A 20,156-nucleotide genomic window follows, 5' to 3' on the forward strand; every position below is an offset into this window, starting at 1 on the left:
TCCTCCGTCAATCCTGACAAGTAAGGATCCCACACCGCGCAGCAATATTCCACCAGAGGACGGACAAGTGTAATGTAGGCTGTCACTTTAGTGGGTTTGTCGCATCTTCTAAGTGTTCTGCCCCACAATATTATCTATGTGGTCTTTCCAATTTAAGTTGCTTGAAATTTTAATTCCTAGGTATTTAGTCTTCAGCTGGATACGGCGTATGTGACGACATTCTCTGCCGAAATGAGACGTTATCAAGGCTGGCGGTGATGGTACACGATATTAGCGTCATGTCACCTGGGTCTGACTAAGTCCTTGTCACGTGATCGACATTTATCGAGCCGGCCGAAGTGGCCGTGCGGTTAAAGGCGCTGCAGTCTGGAACCGCAAGACTGCTACGGTCGCAGGTTCGAATCCTGCCTCGGGCATGGATGTTTCTGATGTCCTTAGGTTAGTTAGGTTTAACTAGTTCTAAGTTCTAGGGGACTAATGACGTCAGCAGTTGAGTCCCATAGTGCCCAGAGCCATTTGAACCATTTTGACATTTATCGTCCGGAGTATCAGTAAGGAACCGTGCGAATGCGGCATTTGTGGCTGCTACAACCTCTGGCAACAGGAGCGGAAAAAATTATGAATGAGAGACAGAGATCATTACGAGATAAATGACCTGGCGGACAGGATGGGCAGCAATTTGAGGCTGTTTGCAGATAGTGCCGAAGTGTCCGGAAAGGGGTCGCCGTTCAGCTACTGTAGGAGGATACGAGGTGACTCAGAGAAAATTTACAGTTAATGCGATGAATGGCAGCTGGTTGTAAATGTAGAAAAACTTAGGCTAGTGCGGATCAGTAGGAAAAACAATCCTGTGGAGTTCGAGTACAACATTAACAGTGTGCTGCTTCACACAGTTCAAAATGGTTCAAATGGCTCTGAGCACTATGGGACTTAACATCGATTGTCATCAGTCCCCTAGAACTTAGAACTACTTAAACCTAACTAACCTAAGGACAGCACACAACACCCAGCCATCACGAGGCAGAGAAAATCCCTGACCCCGCTGGGAATCGAACCCGGGAACCCGGGCGTGGGAAGCGAGAACGCTACCGCACGACCACGAGATGCGGGCCTTCACACAGTCAAATCGATTAAATATGTAGGGGGAAACGGTGTAAAGCGATATGAAACGGAACGAGCACGTAAGGATTGTAGTAGAGAAGGCAAATACTAGATTTCGGTTTGCTGAAAGAATTTTAGTAAAGTGTGGTTCACCTCTAAAGAAAACTGCGTACAGGACACGGGTATGACCTATTCTTGAGTACTGATTGAGTGTTTAGGAACCGCACGAGGTCAGATTAATGGGAAAAAATCAAAGCAGTTCAGAAGGTAGCTTTGTTACCTGTAGAATAACACGCAAGTATCATGGAGATACTTTAAAAATACAAATAAGAATCCCTGGAAGGAAGACGACGTTCATTTCGAGGAATATAACTGAGAAAATTTACAGAACCAGTATCTGAAGATGCCTGTCGAAAGATTCTACTGCGACCAAGGTGCGTTTCATGCAAGGACCAAAAAGTAAGGTGAGAGAAATTAGGGTCCATACGGAGGAATGTAGACAGTAATTTTTCTCTCGCTCTATTTGCAAGTCGAATAGGAAAGGAAATGACTAGTAGTGATACAAGATGCCCTTTTCCACGCACCATACTGTGGCTTGCGGAGTATGTGTAGAGATGCATATGTAGGGAGGTCAGCTGTATTCCAGTTCATGTCTTGGATTTGTCTTTCGATACTACATTATGTAGGTATCCAGAATGTAAAATGGGACTCGTTACATTTCAGGTCTTCCATACTAACAGTAGCCATGTTTTTAAAGCTAGTGAAATACCGGTGCTGGAAGTGTCTGTCAAATGTTAAAGAGAAACTTGTGTTAATCAGCAACCTTCTGTTGCTAAAATCAAAGTAAGCTACGTAAATATGTTTATTGCAATGGTGCTAATGTGAGAATGTTCTGTGTAACGTAAATAAACAACATGTGCAATATCTCATTTTTTCAGATAGATTGTTAACGGAGGCATGATATAAGGTGAACTGGAGTATAAAACAGGCCAGTCGGGACGCTGTAAAGATACCGCTGTACTGTGCTGCTTCATCAACAGTGAAAGAAATTTTTCTGAAACATCCGTTTTCAACAATGGGAAAATCCAGGTGCTTGTACTACAAAGCTGGAACAGCATAGAAATGTTTCATAGCAGTGAGGTTTTCTTCATTATTTTTTATAGACACGTAAACTACAAATGTGTTAGGTTTTATTAACTTAGCTTGAACACCACAGCCAGTCTTCATACAACACTCTCTCATACTCTGTTTATCCAATCATTGCATTGCTAATTTGAGTTTAAGCCTGCAGTTAACTTTTAAATTTTAAAAAAGTATGCGGTGCTACTACGAGGATTTAAATTACTGTACTCTGTCTGGGTAGTGGTTTGGAATATTTTAGATTTACACAGAAGTACATAATTGTAGATCCCAGCAGATTCTTCTCTCCCGCTGTGTCTTCCTTTTCTTCTTTAGTATCTCTCAGAATCTGTGCAAGATAATTTTGGTGGCATGTGCATCGACGTACGTATGCTGGGATCTCAGGTTCTCTCGTGGGCACACCATTCATGAAGCGTTAGCTGCAAACTCGAGAATGTTTTACAGCAGTCGACTGCTTACTGTCAGCAGTATTCGTCTTCAATGCCGTGGCGTTGCTTTTCATTTGCAAATGAGAAGAACTTTGTTTCAGGAGTAGAGCTGCTGCATGTAAGTTACAACCAACGACGGAGCAATTACAATTACCCTTCGTAGAGCGTGACGCTATTGCTTGAATTATCTGTACAGCAGCACGTTCCTTCAAGAGTACTGTAAAGCTTCCCGCTAGGGCAATGGTTCCCAACCTTGGAGGACATTAGCCCCTGAATGCAATGAGATATCAGGTCGTACCTGACTTTCTCTACCCCCAGTTCCTCTACCCGTGCCATGGTCAACAACAGCACCCAAGTAAACTTTAGAACGAAAAATATTTTCTTTGAACACTTCCATTTTTGAATGTCGAAAGATAAATGATATTTTGTTCTTGTAGGTGTCACACTAAACCATACACTAATGACTCAATGAGACAGTCTGTATTGTTAATTTTTAACATTTTTTACAGAATAATGAAGCAATTGTCAGTGTGTAACGAGTGCTAACTACAAATCCTTGGCAGAAAAGATTGTTAACTGTCCATGTTGAGGACAGACATTGTTACAAAAGCGCTTCCCCTGAACAGCTTCTCTCCCAATCGATACTTGATTCACCCACACCGTATACTCCCATTTAGAGTCAACCACGCCAAAATGCATGCACTGTACGTAGACCTATGGTTTGTACATCGCTCGATAGTAGACTGAAGAGTCAGAAATTGGAAGACTTCAGATGTTCAGTGCTTTGAGTCTCTCCCCCGTCATTAATAATAATAATATAATTTAGTATTTTAGCCATCTTCAGCAACTGTAGCTGTATACAGGGTGAAGAAAAACTCGCGCACTCGGAGCGATTCCTCATGCGCTGGCAATACAGAAAGGTCTCTCACAAAATTTCAGCCTGCGCATATTTCTGACGGTAAATGGACGTTAAAGATTGGCAGTCAAAAACGCTGTGAACGTGTATATGATATCTATCGATATCTGGGTGTAGCAATAGTGCTGTGCAGTTGGTGCATCGGATAGCGTTTTTGTGTTAGCATGCAGGAGGTCGAGGGTTCGATGCTGCGTCGAGTTGTATTTGTTTTCTTTGCTAAAAGTACTCTGTGTCTTAATTGTCATACAGCGATTATCACGTGTCTTCTATCAAACATTTGCAGCAACATACTACTATAGGTAGCTTTTGCATACCATGAGCGCGATTTGTTTCGCACCACTGCATCTACCACATTCCAAACTTGTCATGTATGTACCCTCCCACAATGGTCACATCAATTAATGCCAACTGTTATTCTTGCCACGTTTTGGTCCATTACATTTCGTTAGGTCTTAACGTCAACAGTAGGGCTAGCAACATGCTTTGCAATTAATTTCGATGAGACCCTTGGTGGGAGGCTACACAGAGAACAGGTTTGAAATCTAGTAGATGCAATGGGGCGAAAGGCTTCTTTAAAATCTGACCAATGAAAACTATTGTACCTACAATTTTATGTTTGTAGCACGTAACTGCAAATGTTTTGTAGAATACCTACTGTACTCGCTGTATGACAATTAGGATGCCAGATATCGTACCACGTAAACTACTTTCAGTAAACAAAAACAAATAAGCCACGGCCCAGAATCGAACTCTAGACCACCCGCATGCTAACCCAAAACGCTATCCACTGCATTGCTCTGCTTATCGGCAGAGGAAGTTACTGTACTTGAGATTACAGTGTTGCCAGACTGCCAGTCGTTAACATCCATTTACTGCCCGAAATTTGCGCACGGCGAAATTTTGTTAGCGGCATTTTTGTATTGCCAGTACATGAAGAATCGCTCTGCGAAGTCCGAGTGCGCGAATATTTCTTCGCCCTGTATAAAGAAATCAGAAATCAGGTGCATAAAATAAATTTAATTTCTTAACCAATTTCGTGCCCTTAGTGCCTATCTTCGGAAGATTATACATGTCGCATTATTTGCGAGTGTCAACAATGAGAGGCACTATGAAGCACATGACCACATAATTTCGCTGTATGCATCTTACTGCTGACACTCGCAAATACTGCGATAGGAATCTTCTGAAGAACCGTTTAAGAAATTAAATTTCTCTCATGCAACTGGCTGCTGATTATTTCGATACAATAACAATAATACAGTTTAGTTATTGTTGTATCGTGCTGTCAATTAGTTCGTTTGCTGGAAGTGAATAATGAAGCAATATCAGAATGAGATTTTCACTCTGCAGCGGAGTGTGCGCTGATATGAAACTTCCTGGCAGATTAAAACTGTGTGCAGGTACGAGGCGCTGGCAGAAGTAAGGCTGTGAGAAGGGGGCGTGAGTCCTGCTTGGGTAGCTCAGATGGTAGAGCACTGGCCCGCGTATTGCAAAGGTCCCGAGTTCGAGTCTCGGTCCGGCTCACAGTTTTAGTCTGCCAGAAAGTTTCAAGCAATATCAGGTCTACTGAGGAAATTGCCGATAACTCTGAGAAGGCATGTTGAACACACATTGACCCGTATTTGATATACACTGTGTAATGGATATGAGTGTAGATATTTTTATAAGTGGTACCTTAATATGTGCTCACACCAATGTGTTGGTTGTTTCTTCTCTGCGTCGAAGTCTTCCCACAAAGATGTCACAAATTTTACCACCTGATGTTTTCTGCAATGTCGTAATTACACCATTAACTGGACTACGCCTGTCAGTACAGCCTGTCAACGTAGACTAATAGTTCAGTATCCACGCGTCGCCACCTCTTACTTACCGTCCAGGGGGATAACAGCCACTAGTGGCTTGCTTTTGCCGCATATGCTTGAAGGTACTAGCCAGCCTAAAAACGCACTTCTCCTAGTAACTACAATTATTATTCTGCAAATGACGTAAATACTGCCGCAACGTTGTTCAGTACATCATACTCAGTCACCAACAGAAATATCTTCACTTACAACCGTTACATCCTGTATATGTCTCAATTATATTGTCATAGAACCATGGTAAAAAGTGCAAAGTATGTGTATAGTGGGCGGATTATGTGAGGAAGGGGACGTCCATAGATTCGTCTCAAAACGCAATCACCAAATTGCGTCACACGTTAATTATTTCTAAATTACATAATCAGTATTAACATATTATTACATAGCGATGAGAGTAATGACCTTCTTTATATGGCTCTAAGCACTATGGGACTTAACTTCAGAGGTCATCATTCCCCTAGACTTAGAACTACTTAAACCTAACTAAGCTAAGGACATCACACACATCCACGCCCGAGGCAGGACTCGAACCTGCGACTGTAGCAGCAGCGCGGTTCCGGACTGAAGCGCCTAGAACCGCTCGGCCACAGCGGCCGGCACCCTTCTTTTTAAAAAAAATAGTTTCGTGACCGAAACACAATTGGTAGCTTTCAGTTAGTTGTTTGACTCGGGGGAGGGTACCGGACAGCGAGATCATTGGTCCCATCAGATTAGGGAAAGCTGGAGAAGGAAGTCGGTCGTGAACTGTCAGAGGAACCATCCTGACATTTGCCTGAAGCGATTTAGGGAAATCACGGCAAACCTAAATCAGGGTGGCCAGACGCGGGTTTGAACCATCGTGCTTCCGAATGCGAGTCCAGTGTGTTAACCACTGCGCCACCTCGTTCGGTGGTACATTTTGTTTTACCGCTCAGAAAATCTCACTTTACCCCTTAGGGGGTAGTTATCCCAGTTGGGCACCGCTGCTCTAGATGATGATGATGGATGGATAGCGAGGGTTTTATGGGCTCACGACGCCAAGATCTTCAGCGCCTGCTCAGTAACAGATTGAGACGGGTGTCAAGAAAAGACTCAGAACAATAAGATAAAACAGAACGTAAGACACAGGAAACAAGCTAGGAAAAATATGTGCGTATCCACACTGAAGCGTGGGACGAAGCATGTCGTCAGCAGTAAAACATGGACAACACAGGAAGAAAGTGGTAGAGGGAGCTAAATATAGCAGATGAAAGTGGCTGGCTGACAGCAAGGAAAAAAGGGAGTAGCCAGCCACTCTGCAATACACTAAAACTTCCAGCCTAAAAGTTTAGGCCAGAGTCCAGACACAAAACTTTAAAACCCTAGACACACACGTCTCATCGTTAGCTAAAACACAAGGTAGTTCCCCATCAACTTGTGCTTCTGCCCTTGCACCACGGTATAAAATGCAGTCTGTTAAAATGTGCCGGACAGAGATGTGCACACCACAAGCATCAGAAAACGGGGGATCCTCCCACCGTAATATAAAGCTATGTGTGAGAGGACAGTGCCCAATCCGACAGGTGAGGGTCACTTCTTCCCACCTGAGCACCCGGCAGGAGGAACAGCTCAGCCAAGTTATTGACTTCACCAGCTGCAGTTTATTGGTCGTCACCGCCAGCCATTCTTCCTCCCACAACTCCATGCACTCCTTGTGGTGTGCAGAAATGACAGACTGCAAGGGAATATGACACTGGACCGCATTCTGCTCTCTGCAGGCCTCTTTGGCAGCCCAATCGGCCTGTTCATTGCCCCATATTCCTACATGACCAGGCACCCAGCAGAAGGACACCTCCTTACCCTGCCGTTGGAGCAAGTACAGTTGGTCATATTGTAAGATGGCAAGAACTATGCCCCTTCCATGAAGTCATTAAAGACCACCTAACTCACATTGAGGGAACAGTAGGGCTGAACAAAAATGACTGACAAGGCACAATGCATCTTGTAGAGGGTATAGTATGGACGTATTGGAATAATTAATGTTGGGTGATGGTCTTAAAGTAACTCACACGACATGAAAACTTTGTGGAAACGCGTCGATTTACTGGAGGCTAGTTTGTCCCATGGAAGTATTCAGAATTGACCGTGGCCGGCGGGGGAGCGGTGAAGGGAAGCGGCAATAGGCAGCTTAGGGCGGCTCAAGCTCTGAGAAAGTGGTAACGGGGCACGGCCTCCAGCTGCTTTAAGATGAGTGACAGTGAGTGGGTGGGTGACCCCATCCTGGTGTACCGGGAAGCAGACAGAGAACTTGTACACCTGTTGATAAATGTCCTTCGTCCCATTTTCAGTGAAACATGCGAGGAAGCTGCACAAAAGCTACGGTGGAGCGGTCCACAGAGGTCAAAATATGCGTCTTTGTGACTATAGCAACTTCACACTGAATTCACGGTCTGCAGAGTCTGAAGTAAATCAGGTGAAGAGCGACAGAATGAAATACGCCGACCTCCGATGGGAACTTAGGACCAAGGAATTTGAAGTACTCTCCTGGGAGTCAGAATTCTGGAAAAATTGGTGTTTGTGCAGATGCTAACCTTGATGGGTGGCCTGGGAGGAGCTAAATAGCAGAAGTTGAGAGGAAGGGAAATTTTGTGGGAATTTGTTCACTTCCCAGAGCAGGCATTGGTCGGCACTGGGAAGCGACACATAATTAACGCGACTTGCGCTGCAATTGGCGTAAGTGACTTTGCTGGAGGGGAAACCGAGGTGAAGAGTTAACTGTGAGAAGTCTCCGTGTTGGTCTTCCATTCCCAGCTTGCCTACAGTGCGGACGTGGCATTCTTTACGCAGCTTGGCTGAGGGAGAGTTAGCATCTGTGCAGTTTAGGACTTAGCAGACGGAACGATTGAGCTTGGAGATAGAAAGTTTTCGTTCAGCTATGTACTGAGCAAGACGGCTAGAAGAGAATAGACGAGCGCAGCCTTACAGCACCACGAGGTCGGCCGACGTCCACATAACGACGCCGTGCAGCCACGCTGAATTCGGTGATATTGCGCCCGCTCCGGCCACTGATTAATTTGTTGGATCACGTCAGCAAAGTTTCCACGAGGGTTTCATGGGCCGTGTATTGTAGAATTCTTCCCGCACTTCGCATTACGCCTGGGTCAGTCGATAGGAATTACTTTTGATTTATCGCGCTTTACTCCACGCAAACGCAATTTATTACCACTGCCTGTTAGGAGAGTCATGTAATGCGACGATTGAAGGTCGTGAGTTAAAATAAATCTGCGCTAATCGACTGCATCTGTTTTCAATCAAGTAGTTGAAATCCCAAGTCACTATCTTAATTAATTTTATGTTCAACATTTGCATCTGGTGTTCAATAGCTGAATATAACATCAATGTGTACCCCTTTTTAACTAAAAGGGAGCAATTCTGAATCAATTAATGTCAACACGGCCACCGCAGTTCAATCAGGAGTCACAGGGCCTTATTACTTTCTTTGCGTTATCTGACATTGCGGTAGTTTTGCACTCTCTGTTGACCTGTTAGTCAATTACCTGGGGTGAACACACACCAAAACCAGTTAAGTGACTGGTGGGGTGCTACAATGTATCAGCTGGACGATCTTCTCAGTTGGGCACAGATTCTGCAACGATTGTAAGGCACTAAGAGAATCGGAGCAGAGGAGAAATCGATTGCCCCGAACACGATTCATTCGCTCCAGTGCCTTCAGGATCGGGGGAGCTCCACTGCGAAAACGGTATTAGAGTGTAGCATTTGCAGTCCACACGCTCCCCAAGGCGGAGCAGATCTGCCGGAAGAAGCGTCGGCCGCGCCGCTTTGACGCCCGTTTCGCGGGCTGCGGAGGCGGCGGAGAGGCGGTTCCGCCCCCGCGGCCAGGCTGGGGGCTGTCACCCTGTCAGCGGCAGGCGGCGCCTCCTCCGGGAATAGCCGGGCGCTCGTTAGCGGAGGCGGCGATCGGCGTCCGCGCGGCCCGGCGACGCCGGGGCGTCTGCTCCGCGCCTCACCGCGCGGGCTATAATTAGCGCCGCGACGCCACTGCGTCACACGTCACGGCGACGCCCAATTAGTCGGCCGCGATCGCGCCGTGTTGGCCTTGGCGGGCGTCCATCGGCGGCGACGCTTCGTTAACTGAGCGGCCCTCCGGTCTGACGGGCGACGCCAGCTGATGGCGTCCGGCGCAGAACAGACGGCCGCGGGGCCGACGCACGCTGCTCGCCGCTTGCTGTCGTCATCCTGGCCGGAGCCACAGTTATATCACTAGCACCACGAGTGATGAAGAAGAAACAGATACGGACCAGGGCACCAACACAGATATTGAAGCGTCCAGCGCGGATGATCCATAGTGTCAACCAAGTCCACTTCATAGAACAGTCTGGAACAACCGACAAGAGGTGCACAAGTCACACACAATCCTAAAAACAGATTGCACCTTATATGTAAATAGTTAACAGCACCTCCATGTCTAATAAGAGCTTAAAGCAAGGTACCTCTTCAAGGGACCTACGCCTTCCGTTAAGAGGCAGCGCACAGTCTGGATGGAAGGATCTTAATTGTGGTTCCTCTCTTTTGAGCCCAACCCGACGGATACCTGTGGTAGATCGGGGAAAACCACCGTTCAGGTCGTGTTGTCGGCGGGGCCGGGAGGTGCTTGCGCCTGATGTACTCTACTAGGAGCCTTGTAGGCTCAACACAAACCGTTAGCGTCATTACCTTATTACTTTTACCACAATTACCCTTTCATTACCAACTGTGAGCCAAGCACAAAATCAGTTACCTTTCTATTGGATATCGTAAATAGTTTAGCAGGCTGGACATGGAGGTCTTAGTCTTAGTTTCTGGCCTTAACGTACCCTAATCTCTTCTAGTTAAGGTAGTTTTTAGGATGGTAGATGTTAAAGGCATGGTGAGCGACGGCCAGCGTCTTGAGGGTCATTCCAAGACTCGGGCCGCCGCCCACAACCAGGTGACGGGCAATATTATACCTATCTCTTCTCTATTCGATTCTCTTCCTTCCTTCTTTCTAAATATTTAATTTCGTTTTGTTTATTAATATCTCACTTGATTTTGTATTAGTTATAAGTTTTTCTAATGCTGCACAAAAAAAAGATATCAAATGGATGTAAACAAATGGAGCCCGCTTCCACGTGGCGGGACACGGGCAACGGTGTGAGTGGGGACGGGAGCCGGGGTGGTGTTACTTTCAGTCACTCCGGACCCCGGACCTCGTCACAGCGGCTCAGTGGCAACATACGACCCACCATAAGAAATTAGACGGTGGGTCATAAAATATAAGCAGCTAGTAAAAAAAAGTGAAGTTCTAAATAACACGCCTTTTGTACCTTCCCGAAGTTTCAGAGCTGCTTCCAGTTTACTAACCAAAAAGTGGTTCAAATGGCTCTAAGCACTATGGGACTTAACATCTGAGGTCATCAGTCCCCTAGAACTTAGAACTACTTAAACCTAACTAACCTAAGGACATCACACACATCCATGCCCGAGGCAGGATTCGAACCTGCGACCGTAGCAGCCGCGTGGTTCCGCATTGAAGCGCCTAGAACCGCTCGAGTTTACTAATCGTCATGCTCTTCCTATTTCACTTCCAACTGCTGCCTGTATGACTACTGTGAAGAGTACATAATCGGTTTATCGCTCCAACCCTCAATTCTAAACTATCGTTGGAAATTGAGGCGTAACGCCTTCGCATCGCTCCTGTCACTTGTTAGGACGATATCGTTATAGGCATGAGTCATCGACAGATGTCACCAGCTGACATGGACCTGAGTTACAGAGCTGCACGTAGTTGTACTAGTAGGCGGCAGAGGTCAGCAGTAGACGGACAGTGCTAGCAGTCGTAGTCAAAACAATGTTGTAAAGTCATGTTTGATTAATATTTAATGTATTTGCATAATTATAATTGTTTTATACGTGTAGTAATTAGCAGTGTGAGTGTTGTTTGAGTGAAGAAGAACAGACATAAATGAAAATTGTTTTGTTTATTTACAAAGTACTAGTTAAACTATACCGGGAATTTATTATAATTAAAGGTGCAGTCAGTTTATGGTACTAATAAATCGTGAGTAGAACACAAATTAGTCGCTAATTTCAGAAGGAGTAATTTTATATTTGATACTTTTCTAAATTTATTTATTTAGCAATTGCCATAGATAGAATTGTTTTACTATGATTGGTCATTGAAGTAAAGCGTGGGTTAGTGCGGGATGATACTGCAACCTGATTTGCTGTTTGTGATATCAGCCACTCAGAAAAATGCAGACTCGCGCCAATCTATGCTGGGAACAAAGCCTTTGGGGTGATCTAGGTCGGTCGGGGCTGAGGATTCGAACTAGTAACATCTCATTGAAAGCAGCTCCGACGAAAGTACTGTATAAAATAGCGGAAAAATGCTAATTACGAGTTCGCGAAGTAGTATAAAGTGTATTTAAGGGAACGGTATAGTGGAAGTCGAGTAGAATTTCGGACGGAATATCAAAATTATTGCTTTTGACTGTTAGTTAAAACCGCGTGGCGTGTTGTGCGGTCTGAGACTGGAACAGGTATTACGTGTAGAGCAGAGTGCACAACATTTGAGCGAGCATTTTCATAACTAAACGATCCGGTGAACTCTACTAACTTCGGTAACGGGTGTGATTGTGGTGTGCGTGTGAACTTTACATTGTGTTGCCACTTAGTACGGACTTCGCAGTATTAACTGTGACCTTTATCGTAAAAATACACCTGAAAATTTACATTGCCAAGTTAAAACTTTTATTTCAGTAGCTAGCCACATCTCGTTTATCAGACAATTCTATGTATGTTGCGACCTGTGGTAGACAGTAGTGGTCTAGTATTTTCTGCTACAACTTTTAGCTAGACAAGTGAACATTGCTGGACACTGGCAGGGCGGTAAAAAGTAACGTGCCGCGCCGCAAAATCTAACTACTAATCATTCAAAAGAAATCCTGTAACATATCAGTACTGTAACAACTAGCCAGCTGAACATGACCATTTACCGATTTCCTCCCCTATGTCATTCACATTGATGTCTCTGTGTATCAAGTTCCCTCATTTTGTATCCCTCCTGGAAGGCGGCGCGTGGGTCTGCTCCTGAAAATTGAAAGGTTGGCCGAATGAGGGAAGTGAATAGGAGCAGGAAAAGGTAATACACGTCGGTACTGAAAGAAAGTAAAAGTGGTTTACTGGTGCATGAATATACAAGGTATTACAAAAAGGTACGACCAAACTTTCAGGAAACATTCCTCACACACAAAGACTGAAAATATGTTATGTGGACATGTGTCCGGAAACGCTTACTTTCCATGTTAGAGCTCATTTTATTACTTCTCTTCAAATCACATTAACCATGGAATGGAAACACACAGCAACAGAACGTACCAGCGTGACTTCAAACCCTTTGTGACAGGAAATGTTCAAAATGTCCTCCGTTAGCGAGGATAAATGCATCCACCCTCCGTCGCATGGAATCCCTGATGCGCTGATGCAGCCCTGGAGAATGGCGTATTGTATCACAATACGAGCACGAAGAGTCTCTACATTTGGTACCGGGGTCGCGTAGACAAGAGCTTTCAAATGCCCCCATAAATGAAAGTCAAGAGGGTTGAGGTCAGGAGAGCGTGGAGGCAATGGAATTGGTCCGCCTCCACCAACCCATCGGTCACCGAATCTGTTGTTGAGAAGCGTACGAACACTTCGACTGAAATGTGCAGGAGCTCCATCGTGCATGAACCACACGTTGTGTCGTACTTGTAAAGGCACATGTTCTAGCAGCACAGGTAGAGAATCCCATATGAAATCATGATAACGTGCTCCATTGAGTGTAGGTGGAAGAACATGAGGCCCAATCAAGACATCACCAACAATGCCTGCCCAAACATTCACAGAAAATCTGTGTTGATGACGTGATTGCACAATTGCGTGCGGATTCTCGTCAGCCCACACAAGTTGATTGTGAAAATTTACAATTTGATCACGTTGGAGTGAAGCCTCATCCGTAAAGAGAACATTTGCACTGAAATGAGGATTGACACATTGTTGGATGAACCATTCGAGGAAGTGTACCCGTGGAGGCCAATCAGCTGCTGATAGTTCCTGCACACGCTGTACGTGGTACGGAAACAACTGGTTCTCCCGGAGCACTCTCCATACAGTGACGTGGTCAACGTTACCTTGTACAGCAGCAACTTCTCTGACGCTGACATTAGGGTTATCGTCAACTGCACGAAGAATTGCCTCTTCCATTGCAGGTGTCCTAGTCGTTCTAGGTCTTCCCCAGTCGCGAGTCATAGGCTGGAATGTTCCGTGCTCCCTAAGACGCCGATCAATTGCTTCGAACGTCTTCCTGTCGGGACACCTTCGTTCTGGAAATCTGTCTCGATACAAACGTACCGCGCCACGGCTATTGCCCCGTGCTAATCCATACATAAAATGGGCATCTGCCAACTCCGCATTTGTAAACATTGCACTGACTGCAAAACCACGTTCGTGATGAACACTAACCTGTTCACTAACCTGTTGATGCTACGTACTGATGTGCTTGATGCTAGTACTGTAGAGCAATGAGTCGCATGTCAACACAAGCACCGAAGTCAACATTACTGTCCTTCAATTGGGCCAACTGGCGGTGAATCGAGGAAGTACAGTACATACTGACGAAACTAAAATGAGCTCTAACGTGGAAATTAAGCGTTTCCGGGCACATGTCCACATAACATCTTTTCTTTATTTGTGTGTGAGGAATGTTTCCTGAAAGTCTGGCCGTACCTTTTTGTAACACCCTGTATATAGGTCATACATAACTTTGTAATGAGATCGTATATAGAGGAAAGCTGAAGCGAAGTGTCCCGGCCGTCTGCTCTTGATAAAATGGGGAGAATCTGCAGCGGTGCTCGTGGATCTCAACAGCGCCTGCTAGAGGGCGCTGTCGTAATGTGTCTCGTAGTGCCAACTTATGAACTGGCACCTATGCCGTGGCATCGTTGCTATCGATACCACACCGCATACACCACTAATGAAATGTGGTGCTACAGAAGAATGCTGAAGATTAGAAGGGTAGGTCACTTAACTAATGGGGAGCTACTGAATAAAATAGGGGAGAAAGGTAATTTGTGGCACAACTTTACTAGAAGAAGGGATCGGTTGGTAGGATACATTCTGAGGCATGAAGGGATCACCACTTTAGTACTGGAGGGAAGCGTGGGGACTAAAAATCGTAGAGGCAGACCTACACATGAATACTGTAAGCAGATTCAGAAGGATGTAGATTTGCAGTAGTCTCTCGGTGATGAAGAGGCTTGCGCAGGACAGAGCAGCACGAAAAACTGCGTCGAACTAGTCTTCGGACTGAAGAGCACGACAACAACAACAACAACAACAACAGTGCAGGACAACTGCTAAGGAACAAAGACACTGTTGGATAGGAGTAATCACAGGCATTATGGCTGACATGATACACAGAATGTATATAGTAGAGGACAAGTAGTATATTTATAACGAAAATATGATGTAGATGGCACCACATCGGAAAACAGGATAGAGACAAAAATAACTTTCATGTTTAGAATCCCAACGTAAAGGAAATATGTCCCCCTCGGCAACTAATGCACATTTCGCTCGTGTTATTCATGCTGACTACCAACCTACTGAGGAGTTCTTATGGGATATTCTCCCACTCTCCCAAGGCGGTCTTCAATTCTTGGGTTTCTCGGGAAGGCAGAGTTTCATTGAGAAACACGTCTTTCAACAGCATCCCAAGCATGCTCTATAGCGTTAAAGTGCGGGAAGTGTCCAGGCTATTTGCTGGCCGGTGTGGCCGAGCGGTTCTAGGAGCTTGAGTCCGGAACCACGTTACTGTTAAGGTCGCGCCGGCCGGAGTGGCCGAGCGGTTTTAGGCGCTTCAGTCTCGAACCGCTCGACCGCTACAGTCACAGGTTCGAATTCTGCCTCGGCCATGGATGTTTGTGATGTCCTTAGGTTAGTTAGGTTTAAGTAGTTCTAAGTTCTAGGGGACTCATGACCTCAGATGTTAAGTCCCATAGTGCTCAGAGCCATTTGAACCATTTTTGCTACGGTCGCAGGTTCGAATCCTGCCTCGGGCATGGATCTGTGTGATATCCTTAGGTTAGTTAGGTTTAAGTAGTTCTAAGTCTAGGGGACTGATGACCTGGGATGTTAAGTCCCATAGTGCTTAGAGCCAATTGGACCATTTTTACAGGCTATCCCATACTTCCAATATCTTCACTTTCCAGTGTGTCAGACACCACAGAAGTCGTTTATAGGGCATTGTCATTCATAAGCAGAACGTTGGAACCTACCGCATCCATAAACAGATGGATATGATCAACAATAATCCACCTGCAGTACCGCTGTGCTGTAACACTACCTCGCGCCAAGATCTGTATCGTATTTGCTCGTTGTGCATAAAGCCTGCTCACACCGTAATGCCTACGCCATACCCATGAATTTCATGAAAAATCTGTTCTGTGTTACATGGTACCCTCTCTCTCTCTCTCTCTACACTAACTGGTGATCAAAACCACTTGCTACAGTGAAACGGGATTCGTCGGATAACGTCACTCTACACTACTGTTGCAGAACCCAAATGCTACCTACAGCAACGAATCCTTTCTCGGCAATGGTGTAGTTGATGTGGTGTGCATTTAACTACCTTCTGAGGATACAAGCCAGTTGATTTAATCGCCTCAAAATGGTTCTGACAGATGTACATGTACCAGCAGCGGTTGAACGTCTGCGGTGATTTCCATAGGAAAAGTCGGCCATGCCCTTTCAGAGGAACCATCCCGGAATCTGCCTGAGGCGATGTGGGAAAATCACGGAAGACCTAAATGAGGATGGCCGGACGCGGGACTTCCATAGGCTCCATACTAATTGGTTCCACAATAACATTCATCAAACACCGTACTGCGTGAGCTGTAGAATGCATATAGAGCATTCGTACACAGGATTCACTGCAGTTACCGCATCCCGACCTCTGCATTTCCTATTGGTACCATCAGTCAAGCGTTCTGTAGTAAATGACGGTTGTTCCTTAGGAATGGCACTTGTTCCATAGGAAGTGCCAGTTGTTCGATAGCAACTGTCAAGAAGTGTAGTTAAAAATTTACTGAGAACTATAGCAAGCCAAGAGCTGTGAGATAAGATGTCAGCCCACAAAAACATAGCACATCATCCAGAAAAAATGAACTGGTTTTATTCAATAATTTGTTATTGCAGTTTTCTTTTAAATTGTGAAATCTGACAAATTCAAATGAACGCAATTATTTTTAAAAGTCCAAGAAAATGAGCAATAAACATTTAGTATTTCAAATTCGATCAATATTAATTTGAGATTTTAAGTCGTAGAGACTGACCTCATTCAGGTGGTTCCATCTCAAAATACGTTAAACAAATGACAGTATGAATGCAGGACCTACTAGAATAGACAGTACAACATTTCAATCCACAAAAGTTCGAGAGTAATATATGAAGCATCAAGTGATGCTTCGTTAATGCATCACTTAACACCAGTAAGCACACCAAATCACAAAAGGCAATGAAAAACTGTAAAAACAATGTAAAATATAATCCATATGTAAATCAGAGGAATATTATCTGAATCTCATGATTCGGTACCAGTTGTCGCTTTAAGAGCCCGATATTGGGAACAAATAGCCAAATGTGGAGTTCCGTAGAATATGTACCTCAGCAGAAAGGGAATGTATCGACGAAGATAGATTGGTTTTACGTTGTGATAACTCAGCTTTCAACTGCGAAGCGTTACGCCGTTGCTATGGAGATGTTTACAAAATCGCGTTACGTTGCTGAGGTGTAGATGTAGATGTAGATGTAGTCCCTCGAAACTGCCAGGTCCAGCCCACTGCTGCTGTCAGGGATCAACCTACGCCGACTCAACTCCAGTTCTATAGAAGAATGTGCCAAATAATAGGTAAACAACAAGGCTTAAAGTAAACCGGCAGGTACTACAATTTAATTTACATTAATCCTGAGTAAAAAATAAATTAAGCATAACCACCGCATGTAATATTCACAAATTACCAACAGGGCTCAAACCTGAGAGACAGGAACCACACATCCCCCCCCCCCCCGCCCCCTCCAATAAGTGTAGCATAAACAATTTTAGCTTAAATTAGCCAAGTTGGAATCCGTAACCTCTTTACATAAAATTGGGGTTAGCTCAAATATGAAACAATATAACACACGAAGCGTAAAGATCCCTATGGTACAGCAAATAGCTCCGAATAACTTGATACAATCTACACATTAAAATGCTCACAAAGTAGGTCCGCAAAACGCTGATGACTACGGCTCACTAATCAAGTTCTTACAAGTGAATTCTGCAAACACAAAGAGCAGACAAATTATCAGGATCGTTTTCCATCAAATCCGAGCAATGTGCTTCTCGGGAGTGTAAGTTGGCTAAATGCACAATCACACCCCCACTCAAAGTCATATTCATCTTCGACAAAATTTCATGGCATCACAATGCCAATGAGTGACAGCACTTGTCCTTGGAAGCCCATCCTTCAGCTACAGGAGGTAAACGACTGACAACATGCCCCTGGGCAGCGCCGTTGAATCGACACAGTGGAGAGTTCTCACTCCCTCTGGCGGGACGTGAAGGAAGGGCTCGCTCAGCTACACAGGCAAAAACGTTGTACCATACTTTCGAGTACAAGGGTCATTCTCTCTGATACCTACTCGATCCATTCCTTCATATCCTTTCTGATATCAAGATCCCCTCTTCCCTTCCCAAATTCTGCTTCCTTCTCTGTAACGACGGCCTAGACTGATGGATCTTAAACTGTGGGGAGTGGCCGGCCGGCGTAGCCGAGCGGTTCTAGGTGCTTCAGTCTGGAACCGCGCGACCGCTACGGTCACATGTTCGAATCCTGCCTCGGGCATGGATGCATGTCATGTCCTTAGGTTAGTTCGGTTTAAGTAGTTCTAACAAGGGAACCTCCCCATCACACCCCCATCAGATAAAGTTATAAGTTGCCACAGTGGATAGACCTTGAAAAACTGAACACAGATCAATCGAGAAAGCAGGAAGAAGTTGTGTGGAACTATTAAAAAAAATAAGCAAAATGTACAAACTGAGTAGTCCAAGCGCAAGATAGGCAACATCAAGGACAGCCAGAACTGAGGCGCGCAGTGGTCCCGTGGTTAGCGTGAGCAGCTGCGGGGCGAGAGGTCTCTGGGTCAAGTCTTCCTTCGAGCAAAAAGTTTAATTTTTTGTTTTCAGACAATTATCAAAGTTCAGGCACTCACACATAATCAACTTCACTCTCCAAAATTCCAGGACATGTTCAGATTTGCTCGGACATATGCAGGATTTGACGGTCTACACACGGAAAAATTTGAAAACGTTAAAAACATATGTTTTGACAGAGCACAGGGAAAAGTGTGCGACTGTGAGACTTTTGGATTCATGTGTTGCAGTTTATGTGACAAACTCTTATGTTTTCATCACTTTTTTGGGAGTAATTATCACATCCACAAGAAAACCTAAATCGGGCAAGGTAGAAGAATCTTTTTACCCATTCGCCAAGTGTACAAGTTAGGTGCCGTCACCAGTGTCGTATAAAATATATCAGACGCGTTTTCCTGTGGAGGAATCGGTTGACCTATGACCTTGCGGTCAAATGTTTTCGTTTCCCATTGGAGAGGCACGTCCTTTCGTCTACCAATCGCACGGTTTTGCGGTGCGGTCGCAAAACACAGACACTAAACTTATTACAGTGAACAGAGACGTCAATGAACGAATGAACAGATCATAACTTTGCCAAAATAAAGAAGAATTTTTTGCTCGAGGGTAGATTTGAACCAAGGACCTCTTGTTCCGCAGCTGCTCACGCTAACCACGGGACCACGGCGTTCCCGAGCTTACATTGTCCTTGATGTGGCATATGTTCGCGTGGACTACTCAGTTTGAATACTTTGCTTATTTTTTTATAGTTCCACACAACTTCTTCCTGTTTTCTCGATTGATCTGTGTTCAGTTTTTCAAGGCCTATCCACTGTGCCGACTTATAACTAAATCTGAGGGGGGTGCGATGGGGAGGTTCCCTTGTAAGTTCTAGGGGACTGATGACCTCAAATGTCAAGTCCCGTAGTGCTCTGAGCCATTTGAACCATTTGTGGGGTGCGACTCAAGTGGGAGGGGTTGCCGAAAGGCGAGCACCGAGGGGGGAGGGGGGCAGAAAAACAAACAATTATGTTTGTCCTTTCCTTCGAACAAAGAAGACGCCGTTGATCTACCAACATCGGTGTTACGCCAGACGCGGTCGACAACAATGACGCCGCTGTCACATTTTAACATCGTTTCAAATGATCGGGCGAGATGGCCGACGTCGGTCGTCTGCGCAGTTGCCCGTTGTCAGCTGTACTGTACTCGTATCCTTAATTATCGCGCGTAGTGCAAGCTATGCCTCGTATATCTCGACGCCTCCTTACAGTCTTTCGGACTTCGCGAGGAAGACTTGACTGCAGTATGAATTTACTATTGAAATTTCGACACAGCACTTTTCAGAAGGAGTCAGACAACATATTGCTTCCCCAAATACGCATCTCACGTATTGACCAAGAGGAGAAAATTCGAGAAATTAGAGCCAATACAGAGGCTTACCGACAACCATTCTTCCCACGCACTATTCGCGAGTGAAACAGGCTTGGAGGGATCAGATATTGGTACCGAAA

The sequence above is a fragment of the Schistocerca americana genome, chromosome 4 (genome assembly GCF_021461395.2).
Source record: "Schistocerca americana isolate TAMUIC-IGC-003095 chromosome 4, iqSchAmer2.1, whole genome shotgun sequence".
Classification (NCBI taxonomy): domain Eukaryota; kingdom Metazoa; phylum Arthropoda; class Insecta; order Orthoptera; family Acrididae; genus Schistocerca; species Schistocerca americana.